Genomic DNA, 13,861 nt, shown 5'->3' with positions numbered 1-13,861 from the left:
CGTTACCTTATGATGATCACAAATGAAAGACTACAAGACATTTAAGTCTTATTTATTTCAATCAGCACCAGGTCACTTTTTGAACTGAAAAGATTGTGGGAAAATGCCCACCTGTGAACAAGGCTTATAACCGGGAGCCAAAACGCGTTGGGATTTATGGTGTCCTGCTGAAGTTTGTGAAATGTGAAAAAATCACCCTGACTGACTCAAAAGGAGTGTGGCGGTTTTTCCTGTCTGGTGGAGAGTGTAATGACTATTTGCGGGTTCCATTTCCTGCCCGCCAAGGCCACCCTGTATGGGTCGTGTGCTCCCTTTAACTGAAGAGTGTGTTTGCATATTATAAAATAGGAGTCCGACCCGCCCATAGCTGCCAAAGGGAGAATGAAACATGGACACCAAAATTAAGTCCTTCCGGAAAAAACGGTATGAATTGCAGACCTTATTGACATTGGCTGCAGCAATGGGCAAGGGAAGCGGTAGGAGACAATAGCTCTCTTTTCTGTGGAGTACAACTGGAGTATGTATACGAAAGGAAGGTTGATGGCAGGACCAATGATGTATTGTGAAACATTAACTGCCATGCAGAGTTTTTTCTTTAATAATTTGACTTCTAATGTTTCACTGATATTTTCATTGACGTTATAAAAGTTGCCACATGTGCTGCAAATCTGGGGTAAATAGCAGTCCATGGCGAGAGTGGCAAGTTATAGTTACTTTATGCCCTGAGTTATAGTTACTTGAAATAACTCTATAACTGCTGAAATTCTATGGTTTTGTGTGCATAAATTCAGAACCTAACTATAACGCCCCTGTAACCCTGAATTTCTAAGGTTTTTATAATTCTATTTCCTAACTATAACATCCTTGTAATCTTTGTTTTTTTCAGTGAATTTCTATTTTTTCTTAACGTAAAGTAATTTTCATTACTATACATTATCCCAACCGCCGCCGGGCATGGTCGAAGGAGTTGGCTGCCCTGCAGCCAACACCCCTACCCACCCAACCCCGTGCTGCACACGGCATTTGGCCATGCGCAGCGGGAGTTGGACACAGTGGCTGTGAGGGTGTCTGTCTGGGTGTGAGAGGGTCTATGTGGGTGTGAGAGTACCTGATTAAACTCCCATAGATGAAAGATATATTCCCCTCCACAAAGGATTTCAGATCATTTTTCAACATGGAATCGCTGACTAAACACACTTGCTTTGCCTTTGCACAGTCCCGGAGGTAGGATCATATGTCCTTTCCAGAGGTGGAGCTTCAACTGGGGCACCTGGTACTTTTATATTTGTAAGTGCTTCCTGCTGAGGTTTAATTTCTGTGAAATGAGCATCATGGCCAGAACGGAAGCTCACCTGCTCCTTTATCCATATCCATCAAGAGTCCACAGTTTGCACAGAATATCTACCCAACTGGAGCACTTTCTACTGGTTAGTTAATAAGTGCTACCTAATTGGGTAAATGTGCAGTGTGGGCGAGGGGGAGGTCGCGCCCATCACCGTCGATTTCAGCCCCGGAGACCCTATCCCCTTGGGCCCAGCCTTCAATAAATAGAGGAGGGGGGCCGAGCTGCCCCTCTCCTGGTCGATTTTGGCCCCGGGGACCCCATCCCCTGGGGTCCGGCCTTAAGATATTTATTTATTTTTTGGGTGAGAGAAGAGGGCCAAGAGGCACCTCCCTGGCCGCTCTCTGCCCCGGCGTCCCCATCCCCCTGGGCCCGGCCATCTCTTTGGGTGCACCACAGGGCACCCAGTGTGCAATGGGACCGCAGGGGAGCATGAAGGCCACCCATCCCCCCAAGTCCCAGCTGGCTCCCCGCCACCTGTAGGAGGTGGTATTGTTGTCAAAGAGAGAGCTGCTAAACATGGAGATCCCTCTCTATGAGAGCAATTTTTTCCTCTGTTTCCCTGCCCGCTAACAAAACCTCTGTTCCCAGCAAGCAAGAGCTGTTTGACAGCTCTCACTTGCTGGAACCGTAGAGTTGCTCAGACTTGGGGAGCTGTCAATGCTCTCACCAAGTCAGAGGAAACAGCTGTATCCCAGGGGTGGGCACACCGGGGCATAGCAGGACCTGGCCCTAGGCAGTGGCAGTCCGCAGGACCATGTATGGCTCCATGAGAGGACCCCCCACTTCAACATAGTATTTGACCAGGGGAGGCGGTGGTGTCCGGGGCCGGAGGTTCACAAAGGACCCCTTTCATTATTTTATTTTAGCCCCGGGAAGGTGGTGGTCCCCGGGGCTGCAGGGGCACCACTTGGCCCCTGCATGTAATTCAGTGTTTTCCCCAGGGAGGCAGCAGTCCCCGGAGCTGTGGGAGGGTGCACCCCCCATTCATTCTTTTTTTTTGTTGCCCCAGGGAGGCGGTGGTTCCCAGGGCTGGGAGGTCAGATGGGGGTCTGCCCCCAATGTATTCAAAACAGCCCGGGAAAGTTGGCGGTCGCCAGGGGTCCATAGGACCACTCCTATTATAATTAAACCATTTTGCCCCGAGGAGGTGGTGGTCCCTGGGACGCCCCCCGCCTACCATTAAGCTAAAGCCCCAGGGAGGTGTTGGTCCTCAGGGAACAATTAAGCCCAGGAGGCAGGCCACTAGGTAATAAACACACACACAACCACAACTCTGTCGCACGAAAATGAAAAACTACTTTGAGCTTTGCCATTCTCAGCGGGTGATGGCAAGGGTCCTGCGCCACTCACTGAATCCTGCTGTGCTGCCTGTATCGGCTAATCATGGACATCTGGTCACCTTACACATGCACCAATTTGTCATGACACACGTCCACATGCATCACGCTGGCCATCTTGGAATGGGTTTTGTTTAACAGAAAATCGACTGTAACATTGCCAGCCATGCATGCATATGTATGTGCGTATGTCATGACATTTTAGAGTTGAGGCACTGGATTTGTTGTTTGTTTTTTTCCATTTAGATGGGTAACTTGTTTCTTTTCACGATTGTGAACATTTTATTCCTGCCTGCTTTGGAGCTTGACTGTCATGTTTAACAATGCTGCATTTTGCCCATTTTATGTTTTGTGCTTTTGTTTTAATTGTAATTATTTTGCGCCTTTTTTGTCTGTGCCGTACCTGGATGCCCTTTCAAAGCCGCTACATTCAGAACACTAACATACAACAATGAAAAATAATAACAGTGGGTCAACAAAATATGCCTGGATGTCACTAACAGTCCTTTTAGATGGCAATTACATGAAAATCCGTAATCCAAAAGAAGTGCTCAAGAAAGGCATGAATGTAGGCATGAAGAGACCCGTTTGTCTCTGGGCACGGGCTCACATTCTGCTGAAGATGCAGCGGCGCCCCAAAGGCGGGCTGCCCCAATGCCTCTTCTTAAAAGCAGCCATCTCAGTGGGCAGTCTGTTTACAAGGTGGTTCGGGCAGTCGGGGACAATATGAACTTGCTACAACTCCCAAATACATGTAATAGCGTTCCGAAAACGACAAGCCAATTAGAATGTTTATTTACAACTAAGAAAAGACCAATTAAAAGAGTTTTAATGGCAAAGCAGAAGAGACAACGGGTGGAAACCTTTAGTAAACAGACATTCTGGCGCCAAGAAAGTCTTGGAGAAACCAATGAGGAACACACTGAAGTTCTAATTCATTACCAGTTTCAAAGTATTGTCCACTATCTCTCTCAGAGTACACTAAGAGTGTAAAACTAAAGAATTAAAAATAAATAAAAAAATGTAATTACAACTTTAAATGTGTAAGGTTGATTAGAATAAACCAAGTAATCACAGTTAATTTGCATACTAAACGATGAGAAAGATCTTAAAATGGATGAAAGTGATTCTTTTCTAATTGGCTCTTGAATAAGCAGTAGGATACAGCTTGCATGCACTGACATACTCAGAATGTAACTTCTGCTATACTAGACTCATTTTATTCAAGCACCAGAATGAACAAAGGAATATGACCTTAAGCGGTCAACAAAAGTCTTAGGGCCTAATTTAGATCTTGGCGGAGGGGAATTCTCGTCACAAATGTGATGGATATCCCATCTGCTGCATTACGATCCCATTGCATGCTATGAAGATCGTAATGCGGCGGGTGAGCTATCCGGCAAGTTTGTGACTGAGTATTCCATCCTCCAAGCTCTAGATCAGGTCCTAATACTCAAACTACAATGCTTTTAGCATATGACTTTAATTAAACTGTGCTTACTGGCTAAAGTGAAGTCACTTTTATTTCATTACTTTTCTCATTATTCTTTATTTCTTAATTCATTTTTCATGATTATTTACTATTTTTATACAGTATTATCATATAAACGTATGGAAGGTCAGTGCAAGAGAACAATCTAACGTTTGTTGAACAATGCAAGGAAGGGTGACAAACATATATACATAGGGTGAACATTCCATAAGTAAGACAAAAACTGTGAAAAATGAAAGAAGACTGGAAGTTGCAAAAGCTAGATGCTAAGGAATCACAAGTACAGTTGCTAAGGAAACACAAGTAAAAGGGATGCTGGAGGGAGACTGTGAAAGTATACAGATACATTAAAGAAGACAAATTAGATTGGGTTAACCGATGGTTATGTTTAGAAACAATACACCAAAAAATACATTGAAAATGCAAGCCACAATGGTCAAAACGTAGTTTAAAGTACGGTTACATATGACAAAACAAACAGAAGGGGGTGAAAAAACAAACATAAAAATCCAGATAGCTTGTAAATGAAAAATTACATATTTTGAGAGACAAATGTACAGAGAAGGGCAACAATCTAAGTTGCAGAGAACCAAAGTATAGATGAGTTCTAAGAAGAAACCAGTTAGAAAACAGTCAAAATGATTGTTTTTTCCTGACACAAAAGAAAGCAGATCGCAATCTCTAATGATGGTTAATATTTGTTTGGGAAACATCAACTAACAAATACAAATTAAACCAAAATTAAGAGAGGTATTAGTGGGAGTGAAAAAGGTAGGATGTAATTATACACAGAAATACTGGAAGATCACAGATCACGTTTTCTAATGGGATGTTTCGAAAAATGCTAGAAACCTACGATACCACCTCGGTTCTAAAGATTTTGTTTAGGTTTTCCCATATTAATCCTCATTCGCACAGCGTTTATTTGCCTACAAGAAACACAATGATAATGCAATAAGGCTCATTTCTGTACATATATAAACATGTGGAAAACAGACGGACCTTCAAAACTGCCTAACAACAGTGCACCATTTGTTGTCGAATACTACTGTCTGAAAATTGGTCTTATCTCAGAAATATGTGAATTCACTCTGTGCATTCTGTAGTACTCACGATGATATTTAATCAACATTGTGGTTTTGAGGGGAAAAGGAATGATGCCTAAGCTGTGGCATAGCAAGGGTTTTGTGGGCTATAACAGAAGAAAGGAAAGTAGGCAACCTTTCCTCAGGTTGGGCAGTAGAAGGCATCCATAATTGGGGTAATGAGAGCCCCTCCCATACTCCTGGCCCTGTCCCACTCCTACTGCACTATCATAGCTACACCCCTTTGCCAAAGTAGGACTACAGGGAGAATGTAGTGAGAAGAGTACAGTTGAAAAAGTTTGCAAAAAATATATGACCACATTCTTATCCCTTGCTTTATTACATGGAGAAAAAAACTTTGATTTCCGTATGTCACAAGAAAAGTGTGCGATTCGAAGTAGGAACTGAATATTTCAAGGTACATTTGCGTGAGATATTGAGGTGAGAAGCTACAAGTTTAGTACACACAAATTAAACTTACAGACCAGAAATTTCTGTTAATGGCATTCTTAAATACTTAACAAAATCCCCATTACTTTTAATCTTCAGGACCTATCCTGGCTGCTCCTTGAAGGCTGCATACAATCTATAAGCAACAACAATCAACATTACAGTCATCTTTAAAAAAAAAAAAAAAAAAAATGTATTAAGTCAGATCGGTATCAACAAAAAGAGGGATCGGGAGGATTAAAGGTCCAGTGTACATACTCCCAATACGTGCAATCAATAACAAAAGTACACTGTTCCTAACTCTAGGGTGAACAGTTAAAGTTTAGGAGCTAAAAACCCTCACACACCCGAGAGGGTGTCATGCTTCATCATCGGGAAGCTCCTCGTCAGACCGGCTGGTGCAATGTCTGACGGGCTCCCCTTTCGGGGGCTCTTTGCCGGAGATCTTTTTGATATGTGGTGGCTGCCGTTGATTTATGAAGGTCAGACACTCTGAATGGCAGGAGAGTGATCAAATTAAGATTGATTAGAAACCCCTGAACTTGTTCTGTTTTAATATCTATCCAGAGGGGTTACGATCAAGATTAAAAACATAATAAAGTGGGGAATGAGAATGATGCTCAACCACTTTAGAAAGCCTGGAGTACTGGGAAATTGTCACCTGTCTCCTAGGGTATGGTCAACATGTTTCGCGTAATATTGGTCGTGAAAGATCCTCTAACGCTTCATCAGGACCTACAGCAAACTAGACTTCTCCTGGCTGTGTACAAAAGAAAACACTATCTAATTACGTGTATGAGAGATAAATAGCAGTCACTTACAGCATTTCTGTGAACTGTCTCGTAAACAAAAAGGTCGCCCCGCCCTCTGCTTTTGGGGGGCCCCTTAGGGGGTAGCACGATCCAGCCTATAGCTTTTTTATATAGGCGTCCTCAATTCGAGACACCTAACCACAGTCGTGCTCGCCCTGAAGACAGAGGTCTCTTACAGACCAGAAATTTCTGTTAATGGCATTCTTAAATACTTAACAAAATCCCCATTACTTTTAATCTTCAGGACCTATCCTGGCTGCTCCTTGAAGGCTGCATACAATCTATAAGCAACAACAATCAACATTACAGTCATCTTTAAAAAAAAAAAAAAATGTATTAAGTCAGATCGGATCACATAAATCAAACCAGAATAAAACAACAATCCCAGGTGGCATCCCCTCAGCCCAACGAAGAACATAGTATAAGCAGAAAGAAAAGCCAAGGACAGATCCGACTGGGATGGCACTACAGTGGAAAAATGATCATAAAATCTATACAGAAGTCATAGTTCTAACAGAATAATCTAGAGTTCCCAATTAAACCCCCCCATATTTTCTCAGATTTCTTGAGCGAGCAGGCCCTCCTTGCTCTAGCCAGAGCCTGTTCAAAACTGTATATTTGCCGCCTGGTTTCCCACTATTCAATAGCTCCCTGGGAGACAGCTGAAACCCAGGATCAGGCAATACAGAGTCAAGCAGATGTTATGAGTATGGACAACAGTCTCCTTAACCAAATATCGTATTCCATTCTGTGTCCTAATATTTTCTCCATAGATGTGAGCTGGATTACATAAACTAGACCAACCCTCATCTGCTGAGCCACCCTTTCCTAAAACTCCTTAAGGACAGGACATATGGAGAATGTTGGCAGCTTGACAGCCACACTTGGGACAGCTAGCTTTATCCGAATTAAGATTCGCGCCCCACCTCATGAATTTCTCCAGTGTATAATACAGCAAGCATATGGTCCTAAACTGGTGCAATTTCAGATTTACAGACTGCACCGCACCCTCCACCGTCTCCAAGGCCCTATATATTTCCGATGGTGTCACCTAGCCAGAGAGCACTTTATTCCATTTGGCCGCCAGGCGAAGGCTATTGTCACTCCTATGCTTGCAGAACCCTTGATAATTTGCACTAATTAATGACTTCTGACTAGTTTTGAGAATGTTTAACAAAACATTGGAACCTTCCAGATCAATAGAGCCCTTGCAACCAGAAAGAAAGTAATCCCTCAACTTGAGATATGTAAAGAAATTATGATGAGGAAGGTTGAACATAGCTTGTAACTCAAAAATGAGTCGAAACCATTCACACCAAAGAGCTGTCTTACTGTTAGTACTCCTGATCTCACCCAAGCTTTACAACTAGTGTCATGAAACACCCCCGGAAATGCTGGGTTATGTCAAAGCGGTGTTTTCCCATGAATTATCTTTATGGAGTATTTAGTACAGATTTCTCGCCAGGTAGTTACTGTGTCCCTAAAAAATGTAAATCTTACCCACTTGTAATAATTGGGGTCTGTAACTCTGTATAGAAAAAGCCTATGTTCAGAGCCTAAGGCCAGGTAGTAACCAAGTCCCAATGAGTCTGGATCTGCTAAAGTAAGCAAACTATGCAAACAACCGGCAAATGTTGTCCAAAAATATAGTTTGAAATCGGGAAGCTGCAGCACCACCTGCCTGTATAGCATTTTAAAGAAACATATAGCATGCCTTGCCTGCTTCTAACCCCAAATAAAACTACTAATGGGCCCTTCTAACCTCTTGAAAAATGAATTCGGGACTCTAAAAGGAATTGCCCAAAACAAGTGTAAAAATTTGGGCAGGACATTGATTTTTATAATGATGATGCTTATCGGGAACCTATTCCAAAATCGTAATTTTGAAGTGCCAGACTGAAGAAAAGGCTCATAAATTAATTTAAACAACTGATTGACCTGTGTAGTTGATTTAATTCCCACGTAAAGGACTCTGGTTACTACCCCTGATATTGAGGTAGCTGGATGGTGATTCACCACTAATTGGACTTTGGCAATATTCAATTTATAGCCAGAGACCAAGCCGAATTGGTCAGCCTCCTCCACTATACACTTCATAACCACTGATGGGTTAGGAAAATATATTTGCAACTCACTCTGATTGGTGGCCTTCATAGGGATGGTGGTCTGCTATGGTCAGCAGTAGGGGTGGGCGGTGAGCTCTGCTCCGCTGGTGGAGCTAACAGAGTTTTTGACACTGCACGTTGTTAGACCAAAAACTCCGCTAGCCCCGCCAGCAGAGCGGAGCTTACCGCATGCACACTGCAGCCCAGTCATGGCCACACAGCGCAAGTGCAGACAGTCTGCGCTTGCGCTGTGTGGCCCATAACTGGGCTGTAGTGCGCACTCTCTGCCCGATGGCAGCGGCATGGAGCTGCTGCTGGCGCCAGCTTCGGATCCAGGCCTCCCTCCCCCAGTAGCCCGGGAGCAGGGGGTAGAGGGAGGCAGAGAGCTAGGCCGCTGGGAATGAGGACCCTGGGAGCTTTTGCTGCCTATGGCCCTGGCCTGAATGCGCCCAATCTCTGAAGAACTAAGCCAGGTCTGGCCTGGCTAACCAGGCTCGACCCTGCTTAATGCTTCGGAGATCAGGCGCATTCAGGACAGGGTGCCACTAGAGCAGGCAGCATTGGCACTCTGACGCTCATGGAACTCCGTGGTATTCCACTGAGATTTCCATCAACTCCGCGTTGAGCTCCACCCACTCCTAGTCAGCAGAGCACTGTGTCTGTGACTGCCTTTCAATATAGTAAACTTTTTTTTTTTTTTAATGCAGTCCTTAAGGGAAACCTGGTTGATTTTAAAATAATATATATATATATTTTTTTTTAAGTTTGGGAGTTGGCAGAGGATTTTTACACTGACAAAGGGGAAGAAGTCCCAAAGGCAGTCTGTAATTTTTCCATGTTTTGCAACCGGATTTCAGCAGCAAAACACTGACACATTGCATACTGATTCAGTATTTGAAGAGGACGCCTACAACATCTTTAATACCTAATCGATTATGGGTTGTAATTCTATTTTAGGAATAGGTAAAGGTTTACAATTCCTAAAGTAGATATTGGTACATTAAAAAAAACATTTTTGCAGTCGCAAACTTCGAATGGGAGTATTTGATGTTGCAAAATTGCTCTGTACTTAGGAGCGCTACTCAAATTATATTTTACAGATTTAAAATAAATCTATATTGACTGTATTGGAGTATTAGCAAACAATGACATTCTCAGTTGCTCTGAATTAACTTTAGAACAGAATAAGATTTGCGGGAATAGGAGACAATTTTTGTATTCCACTTTTAATTGTGTAGCATAATCATAAATATAAAGCTACTCCTTTTTAAATGAGAATTTGGAAATGGTGAGTAAAATGTGCACCACAGGCTGTTTAAGTTATTACACTGAGTTTTTGAATTTAACAGTTTTCTTCATATCTATAGTTTGAAAAAATATGATTGTGGAAGTTCATCAAACAGTTGATAATTGACAGAGACCGAGTTAGCAATTAATTGGGCGGAGTTCAAATCCATGACAACAGGGATCATGGCATCTGCAACAGAGCATGAAGTCTATTGTAAAGGCCATCTATCTTGCTAAGAATGTATTGAATGCTAGTGCGATTTATACAGTTACTACATCTATTCCTATAAAAACTTCAATCCAGTGGCCTTCTCTACCACTGTGCTCTTCTGATCTTGCTATCCTCAACTCATGTGCCAGTGTGCCTCAGCACACATTCTACTTTGGGGAAAAAAACAATTTAACACTTACGAGAACATAAGATTACTTTATATACGGGGTGGAAGTACATAGTACATAACAGGGGGTTCAGAAAAAGAAGTTTTGCAGCCTTACGGAGACTGACATGCGTGTCAAGTCTGGTACCGTGCACAAACATCTGCCGCCTTGTAGAGTCAGGTCAAATGACCTAAGTCTACTTAGGAAAAGGGCCTCTGAGAAGGTAAGGCAACATTGTAATCTATTTTATTGTAGAGTTTACAGAGACCTTCACATGCCTGAAAAATCCTAGCCAGTATCCTAACAGTGAGCGTGCCATAGAGTGCAAAGAGTGAGACTCAGTGGAGTCCACCAGGATGTATGTTAGAGTCCAGGCAGTTGAGAGAAAAGAGAGAGACCTCATCAGCCATCTACGAACTCATGCTATAAGGTGAAACCTTGGATGCCTTGATTTCACTGTGTGAAAGCCCTGTAGGCCATGTCCTGTGCCTCAGCTCGATGATGAAACTCACATGCAGACACTGCATATGGTGCTAAGTATAAGTCATACTCTTGGGCAATACTCGCCTGTGTATGCCCTGTAAATCACAGTACAGAATAATGTTACGCGCTTTAGTGATTTTTTGGGAGCATATTTTACAGGAGAAGTTTGATATTTTTTCTAGAGAGTTAGGAGTTAAACAAAGCTAAGACTTTTTAAAGGGCCTAAAAGCACCAGCACACGTGCAGACTTATGAACTAGGTTTATAAACTGCTATTTTTATCCTGCTGCATTCCTACAATATTTAAAAGAAAGTAGCCAATAGAAGCATTTTTCCACACCTAGATGGTAATCGAAAAAGACAGAGAAGAGATGAAAGTCTTTAAATTTTACAGCTCACGGCACCTGACAGCGCACGACCTGGTGTTCTGTATTGACTTTCAGGTGCCAGTCTTGTCTCTAAGTGGTGAACAAAACACTTTCTATGGAGTGGCAAATGTGGCTGAGCTACATTAGGGCAAACGGAAACACGTGCAGTCCATGCATGAAAGAAAACTCAATTACAATACAAAAACACGAGAAAATTGTAAAATAAAGCCAGCTTCACAATTCTCCATGCTTCGTCCAAAACACACGATTACCCAATGAGATTCGCTACAGAGTTTGTGCCATTAAAGCACAGAATTCTTTAAAAAAAAACATGCAGAATAAAATCCGATAATTTTGGAGGTAATTGTTGGGACAAAAGGCCACGATTACACGGTATTGGCACGGTGGAAACTCTCCACCTGTAATTACCAGTACTGTGCGGCAACACCCCACTAACTGTGTGGGCATGGAATTACCATGAATATTTCTTTATGGTATTCTCTATTCCAAGGGGTTTCCCACTCAGGAAGTAAACGGGAGCTGGGGCTTCTCTGCCCTGTGGGTGGAACGATAAGGGAGGGTCGCGGATTGAAGGGGAAAGGTTTCCCTGGCAGGGGGAGCACTGCATACTCCCCTCTTGTCGAAGGAGGTCGGGAGGGACCGTGGCAGAGGACTGGCAGCTGTTGAGGCCGAAGCCTCATGCGACTTTATCGGGCAGTAAAATCGGGTCCAGTGTTTCTACGCTTGGGAAAACCAAGCTAATTGCGCTCCAAAGGAGCAGAATTCCACACAGGAACTCTTCTCGCCGGACTCGTAATCAGGACCAATCTGTAAACCTGGTTAGCCTTCCCTTTTGACACTTTTATTCCTGTTTTTTCATTTCTGTAGGAATTTTTTGGGGGGAGGAGGGGGTATATAATCCTTAGACCCGCCCATACTGTAGTTTGGGGTCACTCAAGTTTACGCTTCTGCTGATCCTTGAGAGACGGGAACCACATAGGTCACCTCATCCTTTTTTTCAAGGGGTTGACTCCTTCAGACCAAACCCTAACCAAACTGTGGCAGTAAGCTATCCAGTTTTGGGGTGCCCAACTGTACCTAAAAGAGCTGTCTATGGGCATCTTCTGTAAGATGAACCTCAGGTGGCTCAGAACTGGCTGAGTTCTGGTGCGTGGCAGCAAGAAATATCGTTTTTGAGATGCCAGGTGCACCCATTACTTGCCCATTGCCATTCAGGGATCAGGCTGACAGTCCAGAAAAAATAAACAGTAACCTTTTTTTCTAGCAGAAAAGGACCACTGCCCTGTGATATTCTGTGTTATCACTCCTATCACGAGCATCCCTCAGGCATGTCTTGCAGCTCTTCATTGAGAACTTTCACAGAAGGCAGCAAGCACAAGCAGTGTTCATGAAGGAGCACACATTTAGGATTTGCCTCTGTGAGAGTGTGAATTTTCTCATATGTTTATTAATGATTTTGGCATAACTAAATGTATGATGAATTAACATGCAAAACGTGTGACTTTTGAAAATGGTTGCCACAGTTCATTTTTTCTGTTCCTAACTGAGTAAAACTCTAATAAAATGTTGTGGTTATTTTCCATAATTCAATGCTTACATAAAAGTGCATTCGGAGCTTTAGTAGATGTGTCCACAGCTACCCCTAGTGGGTTGCTGCACTATGTCTTACAAGGTCATGTTTTAACCGAGCATTGTATAAGTTGAATGTTCTATTGTTTGAGAATTTTATTAATACGTGATTTTTCCTCAAGGATGGAAGTAAAGTGGATATTGTAAAAGTTTCTTCCTGAAGAGAAACATGTTTGGATGGAGATGGAACAATGGGGCTACAGACGAGACGGAAGAGGAAAAGAAACAGTTGAAGAAGATGTCCTACTTAATGTAGTATTGTGGTATATTAGGTTATCATTTTAGTTGTTGATTGGCTAAAGCGTAAGCACCCCATAGACTGGCCAATCATAAACTTTTTAGAATTTAGTATAACAACCTAGTCAGGGTGAGAGGAGAAGGAATGAGAGCAGACGAGAAGAGATGCAGATGACCAGAGTTCAGATGACTAGAGTCAAGATTTTAGTGTTCCTGTAGCAGTGTGGGTTTAGCTGTTGTTGTGTCCAATTCTTCTGAAGACATAAATGATGGTGCCCCTTACTGAAGTAGACTGCCTGTTGCTACTGATTTTGGTAACGTATGTCACTGTAATGTTATGTGTGTCTCTTTTGCTTTTCAGGTACCAGCTGCAACTTATGATCTGACTGCTGCATATAAATATTTTTTTTATTAACCCGAGTTAAAGAGTTGTTCCAAAATTTGTGTTACTAAATTCTTTTCACATGAAGCCCAACATGTTGATGTTAATTTGTGGTTAGTGAGGGAACTAACTTGAAATGCTCATTACTTACATTGACATCTTTTGAGTGTTGTACTAATGTATACTTTGCCATTATTACCAGTCTTGGTATTATTAATAAGTGTAATTCTCTTGGAGATTATTTGTTTGGTTGTCTTAATTAAATTGAGGTATATAAGACGTTCTAATCAATCATTATTAATCCTATATGCTTACCATTTGTGTTTGAGAGTTATTTTCCGTGACATTAGCATTGTTAATCTAGGGAAATAATTTTTTTAATTCTTCTTACTAAACAGGTGTGGTTATTGACTGGGGTTTAATATCATTGATTATGTTGAGTATTATTGAT

General features: G+C 42.3%; 1 protein-coding gene and 1 long non-coding RNA gene across 6 annotated transcripts in view; one reads left to right on the top strand and one right to left on the bottom strand.

Annotated features, from left to right (window-relative positions):
* Nucleotides 1-13,246, top strand: part of LOC138285916 (uncharacterized) — a 117,186-nt gene extending 103,940 nt beyond the window's left edge. The window contains exon 3 of the long non-coding RNA XR_011201661.1: nt 12,914-13,246. This is a non-coding gene — a long non-coding RNA (uncharacterized lncRNA). The remainder of the gene's footprint in view (nt 1-12,913) is intronic.
* The window catches only part of BRIP1 (BRCA1 interacting DNA helicase 1), a 967,251-nt gene that overhangs the window by 112,878 nt on the left and 840,512 nt on the right, over nt 1-13,861 (bottom strand). The gene's annotated exons all lie outside the window — the stretch shown is intronic.

This window comes from Pleurodeles waltl, chromosome 3_1 (genome assembly GCF_031143425.1).
Source record: "Pleurodeles waltl isolate 20211129_DDA chromosome 3_1, aPleWal1.hap1.20221129, whole genome shotgun sequence".
NCBI classification, from domain to species: Eukaryota; Metazoa; Chordata; class Amphibia; order Caudata; family Salamandridae; genus Pleurodeles; species Pleurodeles waltl.
Note: the sequence above shows the minus strand (reverse complement) of the source record. Positions and strands in the feature narration are given on the sequence as shown.